Raw genomic sequence first — 9,585 nt, 5'->3', positions numbered from 1 at the left:
GTCCGGATCGGGTTTTGGAAGACCCGGGAAGGTTTCGGCACCTATTGTGGAAGTTAGCATCTTTGGAAGAATTTCATAAGTTTGGGTTGAGGTGCATTTCAGTGTTATCAATGTCTTTTAGGATTCCGAGTCTGGGAATAGCTCCGTATGGTGATTCTGGTGTTGGGAGCGCGATCGGAAGTAAATTCGGAGGTCCGTGGGTCATTTTGGAGTCATTTGGCTAAAGATAGAAGTTTGAAGGTTTTTGAGAAGTTTGACCGGAAGTGGACTTTTTGATATCGGGGTCGGATTCCGATTCCGGAAGTTGGAGTGGGTCCGTAATGTCGAATATGACTTGTGTGCAAAATTTGAGGTCAATCGGATGTGATTTGATAGGTTTCGGCATCGAATGTTGAAGTTGAATTTCTCAAGTTCATCAAGTTTGATTTGGGGTGTGATTCGTGATTTTAGCATTGTTTGATATGAATTGAGGCCTCGAGCGAGTCCACAATGTGTTTTGGTACTGGTTGACATGATTGGTTGGGGTCCCGGGCGCCTCGGGTGAATTTCGGATGGTTAACGGATCAAATTTGGAATTTAAAGAACAAGTGATTAGTTGCCTTCTGGCGTAACCGCACCTGCGAGTCTTGGGCCGCTGGTGTGGAGCCGCAGAAGCGGCCTAGGAGGCGCAGAAGCGGAAGATGGCCGCCCAGGTGAAGGGACGCAGGTGCGGGGCATTGACCGCATTTTCCCAAGCGCAGAAGCGAGAAGGAAGACCGCATAAGCGTTGATTGGCGCAGGTGCGATGGGGCCTCCGCAGAAGCGGCGAGGAGTCCGCAGGTGCGGAAGTTGCTGGGCAGAATGCATTAAATAGCGGGGTTTGGCCATTTTTGCTCATTTTTCTCTATTTTGGGGCGATTTTGGAGCTTCTTGAGAGGGGCTTCCACCTAGCAACTTGGAGGTAAGTTAATCCTACCTATTATGAGTTAAATACATTGATTATGTGTAGATTTTAACATGGAAATTAATGGAAAACTTGGGGTTGAGGGAAAAATCTAGAAAATTGGTATTTTTGGATTTTGACCACGATTTTGGACATGAAATTAAGAGTAAATTATATATTTGAGTTTGTGAGGTTATGGGTAAAGTTTATCTTCGAAAAATTTCGGAATCCGGGCACGTGGGCCCGAGGGCGATTTTGTCAACTTTTCGATCGGGGTTAGGAATTGTTGTAAATTGGATTATAATGAGTAGTTGATCTCATATTAATGGGTTTACACAATTATTGGCTAGTGTTGGAGCATTTTGCATCGATTTGAGTCTTCGGAAGAGCGTGGATTTCCGGTTATGGAACTTCGGAGCGAGGTGAGTCTCCTTTCTAACCTTGTAAGAGGGAATTTTCCCCATAGGTGAGTTAATTGGTTATGTGCTCCTATTTGTGGGGGCTACGTACGCACGAGGCGACGAGAGTCCGTGCGTAGCTACTATTATGCTTAAGTCCGGGTAGTCTAGGACCCAAAAGCATGTTTTACTTGTAATATTTGAAATCTTGTTGTCAAATTGAAATGCTTAAAACATATTGAAATGTAAAAAAGAATTTTTAAAAACTATACATTCGTTTTTTGACTTTTATAAAGAGAGTTTTCATTTAATTGGATGATTGATTCCCTAATGGTTTCTTGATTGACTGTTTGGAGTGTTTATTTAAATTTGACTGCGTCACATGTATGATTCGCGAGCGGGGTAATAGATGCATCTATGGTTCGCACCATTCGACCCTCTGGCAGTGCACAATTTAAATATTGTTGGATCGGGCCGTACGTCCTCGGCATGATTTGCGCATGCTTGTATTGCTTGCCTTGTAATTCATTGAAGTTGATATTGCTTCTTCCTGTCTTGAGAATATATGTATAAATGATGAAAAAGGAAATTGGAAATTTTCATATAAAAGAAAGAATTGTTTAGTTGCATCACTCTATTGAATTACATTCATGTTTATATAAACCCTCGACTTGTTATGTTATTGATGTATCATCATTGGACCACTAGTAAGTGTCGAAGTCGACCTCTCGTCTCTACTTCTTCGAGATTAGGCGGGATACTTACTGAGTACACGTTGTTTTTGTACTCATGCTACACTTGCTGTGCATTTTTGTTGCACAAGAACCTGCATCTCTAGCGGCCTAGTGGGCATAGCAGCATGGTTGATACGGAGACTTAGGTGAGCTGCACTTCTCGAGACGACCCGCAGCCAGCAGAGTCTCTTTCAGATTTCCATATTTATTATCTGTCCTATTTGTATTCTCGGACAGTTATTGTATTATTTTGTTTCCTAGAGATAGCTCATGCACTTGTGACACCGGGTTCTGGGATGATTATGGGATTGTTTCATATTGAGTTTGTTAAATCAGTATCTATTCAGTAAAACTTATTACTTATTTTTAATGTACAAAAGGAACGGTTTCAAAAATGTTAAAACAAGAAATTTCAAGTAAGTTGGTGTTGGCTTGCCTGACAGTGGTGTCCGGCGCCATCACGACCCTTAGTGGATTTGGGGTCGTGACAACATGGTATTAGAGCACTAGGTTCCCGTAGGTCTCACGAGTCATGAGCAAGTCTAGTAGAGTCTCGCTGATCGGTACGGAGACTTCTGTACTTATCTTCGGGAGGCTACAGGGCTGTTAGGAGCACTTCCCTTCTTTATTTCCTCTTCATGCGATTTGATTCTTTTGATACATATGCCTTTGTTTCCTTCCCAATCGATCTTATGCGACGCGAAGCGCTTGTTATAAATCAGGAATTGAGAAATTCTAAAGGTACTACATAGGTAGTGCTGGATGCTTCTCCCGACATAGTTGATTTGACTATTGTCGTCGCCTTGTGGAAGGACATTTTGTCATTTCAACCCAGTAGCTGTACTTCTGAGAGCTCTGAGGCTAGGCACAAGTTGCCATGATGCTTATGAACGGTTGTCGCGCGGTATTGATATGATGGTAGGATGCTTGCCTATGTGTCTGGGCAGTGAATGACTTGAAGGGGGTTTTGCTCAGTGCATGATTTAGAGATTCGGTATTTTATTCCCGGTATGGGAAAGGCAATCGGGCTAAGAATATTCAGACTTGGGTTGATGGAGTAACGAGTCTTGGTATTTGCGAGCGTGGTGGAATTTTCATCTGTGATGAGGTGTCGTTGTCCTTGTTGAATGTACTAAGTTCGCCGGTGTTAAGACCTTCTACAATTTGCCTTTGGGGCAGGATATTGTAAGATAGTATTGGAGAAGCGACTGTCAGAGATTGCGGGGTGCGGTGGTTCAAGATTGAATGTGTATTTCTAATGCTGACGGCTCGAGAAAGATGATCTCCGGAAAGGTTTAAAAGTTACTAGCGGTCTATTGGTTCGAGTGCTACCGAGATAGATTTTGATCTAAGGAATCATCTCAGCAGCAAAGGATGAGGATGGACGTGTGGGAAGTGTCATGCGGTGGTTAAACTTCTATAAGGCCAGGTGTGAGAAGCGGAAGTCGAATAGTTGCTTAATGAAGTGGGTTTGGCCAAAGTGGGAGAGTTGCAGAGTAGCACGTGGGTTCAGTGGCGGAATAATTACACCCTTGAGAAAAGTTTGGAGTGGTTTGGGAATTTTAGTGGACGGTGATTGAGTCTATGAGCTTAATTTGAAATATTGGCTAGCATAACGGCGGGAGATTGGATATAACGAAAAGGAGCTGCTTGATATGAAGAAGGATACAACCTAACTTTGAACTGGAAGATATTGTCGCACATTTAGTTGATGTCCCTAAGAAGTGAACGGACTAGTACAACTGATAAATGAGCACGGGCTCATGATGGGTTATGAATGACATAGTTATTGTGCCTCGTGTGCGGCGTTGGAAGATATCACCGTGTAATCTCCAGGTGGGTTATCTCCTGTGAGCAGATCAGTGGTCGCGTGGTTGGCGAAGCTTCTGCGAAGAATCCTATTAGCTATCTGGTAAGGAGGCCGGACATGTGAATGTGGTTAATGATTCAGGGTGTTCATAAATGGTTTATAGAAAGATTTTGAGGAGCTTGGCGGGTTGGTTGTGCTAGATCATGTCAACAATGAAGAAAGGATCTTGTTGGATTCCGGAGTTGCGTAATGGTGGCTTCAAGCTAAGTGGGAGAGTCCCACCGCCTACGATTGGATTGTATGACTATCTTCTTGTGAAGTTTCGGGTTATCAGCGTATCGGTAAGTTATTTCGGCTAAGTAAAGAGAACATCAATGGTAATTTGAGCAGAGGAATTGAAGAATGTGTTCTATAATTGGCATCATCGACTCATGTTCGAGCTTTGGGAAGACTCAGGAATTATGCTTCGCGTAGAAGTAAGTTGCAAGGAAGGTGATTCGGCCGGGTGTCTCCTTGAGAGGGTGGTCATGGGCTAGCGGAGCCTTGCAGTTGATTATATTTGGGACCATGACAGAGTGGGTGACTCTTAATAACGGTCCTAGTGAATTCAAAAGTTAAAAATGCGGTGCCTAAGGATTTAAGCCCGCAATGTGTTTAGGAATCGGGCTTGCGTAGCAGCTTATGATAAGAGGCTCGGAATGTTCTATGATGTTTTGACTTGCAGTGTAGCATTGGGAGGAAAAAGGAGAAAGAGTCTTCGGATTCGTAGAGGAATTATCAGAGGAAAAAGGAGAAAGAGTCTATTATGTACCAGTCGAGATGCGAATATGCGCACAAGGAAGGTATGAGGTGGTCCGTGGGATTTGAGACAGCATGGTCTCGTGTTACAAGGCCACTCGGGTTAAGTGCATTATGTGTTGAATGAAGTTATTATTATTCTAAGGCAATTGAGGATAAATTGGAAGAGGTTGGATTGGTTAGCCATGGTTGAGTTGGCATACTGGTGGTAGTGATCAGTTCCTCCAGCGTGATTTTAGTTATGCAAGTGATTTGTGATGGTACGTGTGAGGCTTGACGACCGTCGTAGTTGAATTTACTCGGAAGTATTCTAGTATTATGGCCTGCTATGTGTAGGCGGATCCCGGAAAGGGCTATGGTGGCTTAGGCCACTACTTGAAGAATTGCATCTTCTACGGTTGTGAGAATACACTCGTATATTGCTATGGTTCTCTTGGAATGAGTTAAGTAAAAAAAAAAGCTTCCATGTGAGGAAGTGTTTACCATGTTAGTGGTTCAGGAGTTGTGATGAAATTCTTGTACTATCGCATGCTGGCTTGTTAAGGTGAAAGGAGCGGTATGAAATTTGAACGTGAGGATCAAGGTTGCGATCTGGTGTTGACAAGGATGTCACGAGCTCGGATGAGCATGAAAGGGGTTTGAATTATTAGAGTAAGCTGGTATTGTCTTCAGCGCCTCATGGGATCGGTGATTTGTGGAAGAGGCTTTGCATCCTGGTTATGGATTCTTGATCGCTTTTCAGTGTTAGTGCAACCGGTGGTATGGATGTGCAGACCTGTTATCTGTTACGGAAGGTCGTGGGAGCGTGCCCCACGGGAAGGTTGTATAAGTGTGGCATGTAGTCACGTGACTGATTGAAGAATTAAACCAAGTATGAAGATGGTGGTAATATCACTAATTTGAGAATTTATGCTTGGAGGGCACACGGTTTATTGGGCTATGGATGGTGGAGGTTTGCTCCGGTTATGATGGTTGTTCTTGTGTGTTATGAGAAAAAGGGGTTATTATGGACCCTTGAAAGGCTGTTAGCATAGTACGGTGCGGTCAGAATTGGCTCGAGGTCGGTGGGTGGATTTAAATATGAATATGGGCTCTATATCAGGCCATATGTATTCATTTCAGCATAGCACTCCTTATGGAGGAGTATTCGGACATTGGATGTTATCTCGTCGTAGGCTATTTCATGTAATACTATATTGTGCCGTATGAGTTGTGAGACGGCTTGATAAATTTCTTATGTATTGAGATTTTGCGTAGCGATGGTGTTATGTGAGCAGGATGGCTCTTGTGATTCAGATTATTTATAGCGCCTCAATTGTGCTTGAGTTTTGTAGCTTATGACGCTATTTGTCTCCCTAGGGATGGTATTATGCACTTAGCGTGCTTGCAACCGATATTCGGTATTTAGTAATGATGAGCAATTTAGCTCGGTGTGTATCTCCTTATGTGAGTTGTATGTTGTTTGGATCGGGTTGCACGCCGCAATAGTATGATATTGAGTACAGTTCCCTATATCTATTTCTGTGTGTTTTCTTTCGCATTTTCTGAGGAAAGTTCATATTGGTTGCGTGGGTTGAGTAGTCCCTTCCAGAGTTTGTTTTCCTTATGTATCGCGTTCGAGTTTGTAGCTTATTGGCACATTGTGGCATCATATGAGACTTTTGGTCATGTCTGCGGTGACTGTTACCTGAGCAGCTCGTATTGGGTGAGACGAGATTATTGGATCTAAGATCGGTGCAATCGGGTTATATGAAGTATATTAAAGAGCAAAGATCATTATTTGGTTCAGATTGAGGTAATGGTTCTTGTCAGGAGTATAGCCTCAAGGATTTGTTGACTCGGCAGTTGGTTATGAAATTCTACACATCTCTTCCGTCGTGGCGGGCATGCAAAGGTCGGGACAAGAGGTATATAGGTCATGAGATGCATTTGGAACATTAGATTCGGGAATTTTGGCTATTATGATCAGAGAATGTTATTGCGGTTCTGTGAATGATGTGGCGCAAGGTGAGAATTCAGCAAAGGTATGCAATCTTGTATCGGTGCATCATGTGGTGATTTATACAGTGTTCTTATATTGGGAGCTGTCTTGGCAGAAATTTCGGATGTTGAAACTGGTCTCTAAGGCTCATTTGTTTGAATAAAAGAGAATATCTTCAGATTTGCTCGAGCTAAAGTGCTCAACTGAGTTGTGGTAGCATGGGTAGGTGCACAAGGTGTTTAACTGTGATTTCAGACAACTCCAGCGCAGTTCTTAGCACGTTCGAGGATGAACGTATGTTTAAGTGGGAGAGAATGTAGCGATCCAACCGGTCGTTTTGAACTCTAGCACGTCGTTCAGCAGTTTGAGGCCATGAGCAACTTCATTTCAGGTATTATGACTTATACGCACGGTCGGAATTGAATTCCGGAAAGTTCGGAGTTGATTTGGAAAGAGAATTCTCATTTCGGAAGATTTAAGTTGAAAGAATTGACTAAGATTGGATTTTTGAGTAAACGACCTCGAAATCGGGATTCCAAGGTTCTAGCGGGTTCGTATGATGATTTCGGACTCGGGCGTATGTCCGGATCGGGTTTTGGAAGACCCGGGAACATTTCGGCACCTATTGTGGAAGTTATCATCTTTGGAAGAATTTCATAAGTTTGGGTTGAGGTGCATTTTAGTGTTATCAATGTCCGTTTGGGATTCTGAGTCTGGAAATAGCTCCGTATGGTGATTCTGGTGTTGGGAGCGCGATCGGAAGTGAATTCGGAGTTCCGTGGGTCATTTTGGAGTCATTTGGCTAAAGATAGAAGTTTGAAGGTTTTTGAGAAGATTGACCGGAAGTGGACTTTTTGATATCGGGGTCGGATTCCGATTCCGGAAGTTGGAGTGGGTCCGTAATGTCGAATATGACTTGTGTGCAAAATTTGAGGTCAATCGGATGTGATTTGATAGGTTTCTGCATCAAATGTTGAAGTTGAATTTCTCAAGTTCATCAAGTTTGATTTGGGGTGTGATTCGTGATTTTAGCGTTGTTTGATATGATTTGAGGCCTCGAGCGAGTTCGTATTGTGTTTTGGGACTGGTTGGCATGATTGGTTGGGGTCCCGGGGGCCTCGGGTGGATTTCGGATGGTTAACGGATCAAATTTTGAATTTAAAGAAGAAGTGATTAGCTGCCTTCTGGTGTAACCGCACCTGCGAGGCTTGGGCCGCAGGTGCGGAGCCGCAGAAGCGGCCTAGGAGGCGCAGAAGCGGAAGATGGCCGCCCAGGTGAAGGGCCGCAGGTGTGGGGCATTGACCGTATCTGCGCAAGCGCAGAAGCGAGAAGGAAGACAGCAGAAGCGTCGATTGGCGCAGGTGCGATGGGGCCTCCGCAGAAGCGGACTCGTAGAAGTGGCGAGGAATCCGCAGGTGCGGAAGTTGCTGGGCAGAATGCATTAAATAGCGGGGTTTGGCCATTTTTGCTCATTTTTCTCTATTTTAGGGCGATTTTGGAGCTTCTTGAGAGGGGCTTCCACCTAGCAACTTGGAGGTAAGTTAATCCTACCTATTATGAGTTAAATACATTGATTATGTGTAGACTTTAACATGGAAATTAGTGGAAAACTTGGGGTTGAGGGAAAAACCTAGAAAATTGGTATTTTTGGATTTTGACCACGATTTTGGACATGAAATTAAGAGTAAATTATATATTTGAGTTCGTGAGGTTATGGGTAAAGTTTATCTTCGAAATTTTTTGGAATTCGGGCACGTGGGCCCGAGGGCAATTTTGTCAGCTTTTCGATCGGGGTTAGGAATTGTTATAAATTGGATTATAATGAGTAGTTGATTTCATATTAATGAATTTACATAATTATTGGCTAGTGTTGGAGCATTTTGCATCGATTTGAGTCTTCGGAAGGGCGTGGATTGCCGGTTATGGAACTTCGGAGCGAGGTGAGTCTCCTTTCTAACCTTGTAAGAGGGAATTATCCCCATAGGTGAGTTAATTGGTTATGTGCTCCTATTTGTGGGGGCTACGTACGCACGAGGTGATGAGAGTCCGTGCGTAGCTACTATTATGCTTAAGTTCGGGTAGTCTAGGACCCAAAAGCATGTTTTACTTGTAATATTTGAAATCTTGTTGTCAAATTGAAATGCTTAAAACATATTGAAATGAATAAAAGAATTAATAAAAACTAGACATTCGTTTCTTGAAGTTTAAAAAGAGAGTTTTCATTTTATTGGATGATTGATTCCCTAATGGTTTCTTGATTGACTGTTTGGAGTGTTTATTTAAATTTGACCGCGTCTCATGTATGATTCGCAAGCGGGGTAATAGATGCATCTATGGTTCACGCCATTCGACCCTCTGGCAGTACACAGTTTAAATATTGTTGGATCGGGCCGTACGTCCTCGGCATGATTTGTGCATGCTTGTATTGCTTGCCTTGTAATTCACTGAAGTTGATATTGCTTCTTCCCTTCTTGAGAATATATATATAAATGATGAAAAAGGAAATTGAAAATTTTCATATAAAAGAAAGAATTGTTTACTTGCTTCACTCTATTGAATTACATTCATGTTTATATAAACCCTCGACTTGTTATGTTATTGATGTATCATCATTGGACCACTAGTAAGTGTCAAAGTCGACCTCTCGTCTCTACTTCTTCGAGATTAGGCGGGGTACGTACTAAGTACACGTTGTTTTCGTACTCATGCTACACTTGCTGTGCATTTTTGTTGCACAAGCACCTGCATCTCTAGCGGCCTAGTGGGGGTAGCAATATGGTTGATACGGAGACTTAGGTGAGCTGCACTTCTCGAGACGACCCGCAGCCAGCAGAGTCTCTTTCAAATTTCCATATTTATTATCTGTCCTATTTGTATTTCCGGACATTTGTTGTATTATTTTGTTTTCTAGAGATAGCTCATGCACTTGTGACACCGAATTC

Source organism: Nicotiana attenuata, unplaced genomic scaffold, assembly GCF_001879085.1.
Source record: "Nicotiana attenuata strain UT unplaced genomic scaffold, NIATTr2, whole genome shotgun sequence".
NCBI classification, from domain to species: domain Eukaryota; kingdom Viridiplantae; phylum Streptophyta; class Magnoliopsida; order Solanales; family Solanaceae; genus Nicotiana; species Nicotiana attenuata.
The sequence above is the reverse complement of the archived record's forward strand: the minus strand, read 5'-3'. Positions refer to the sequence as shown.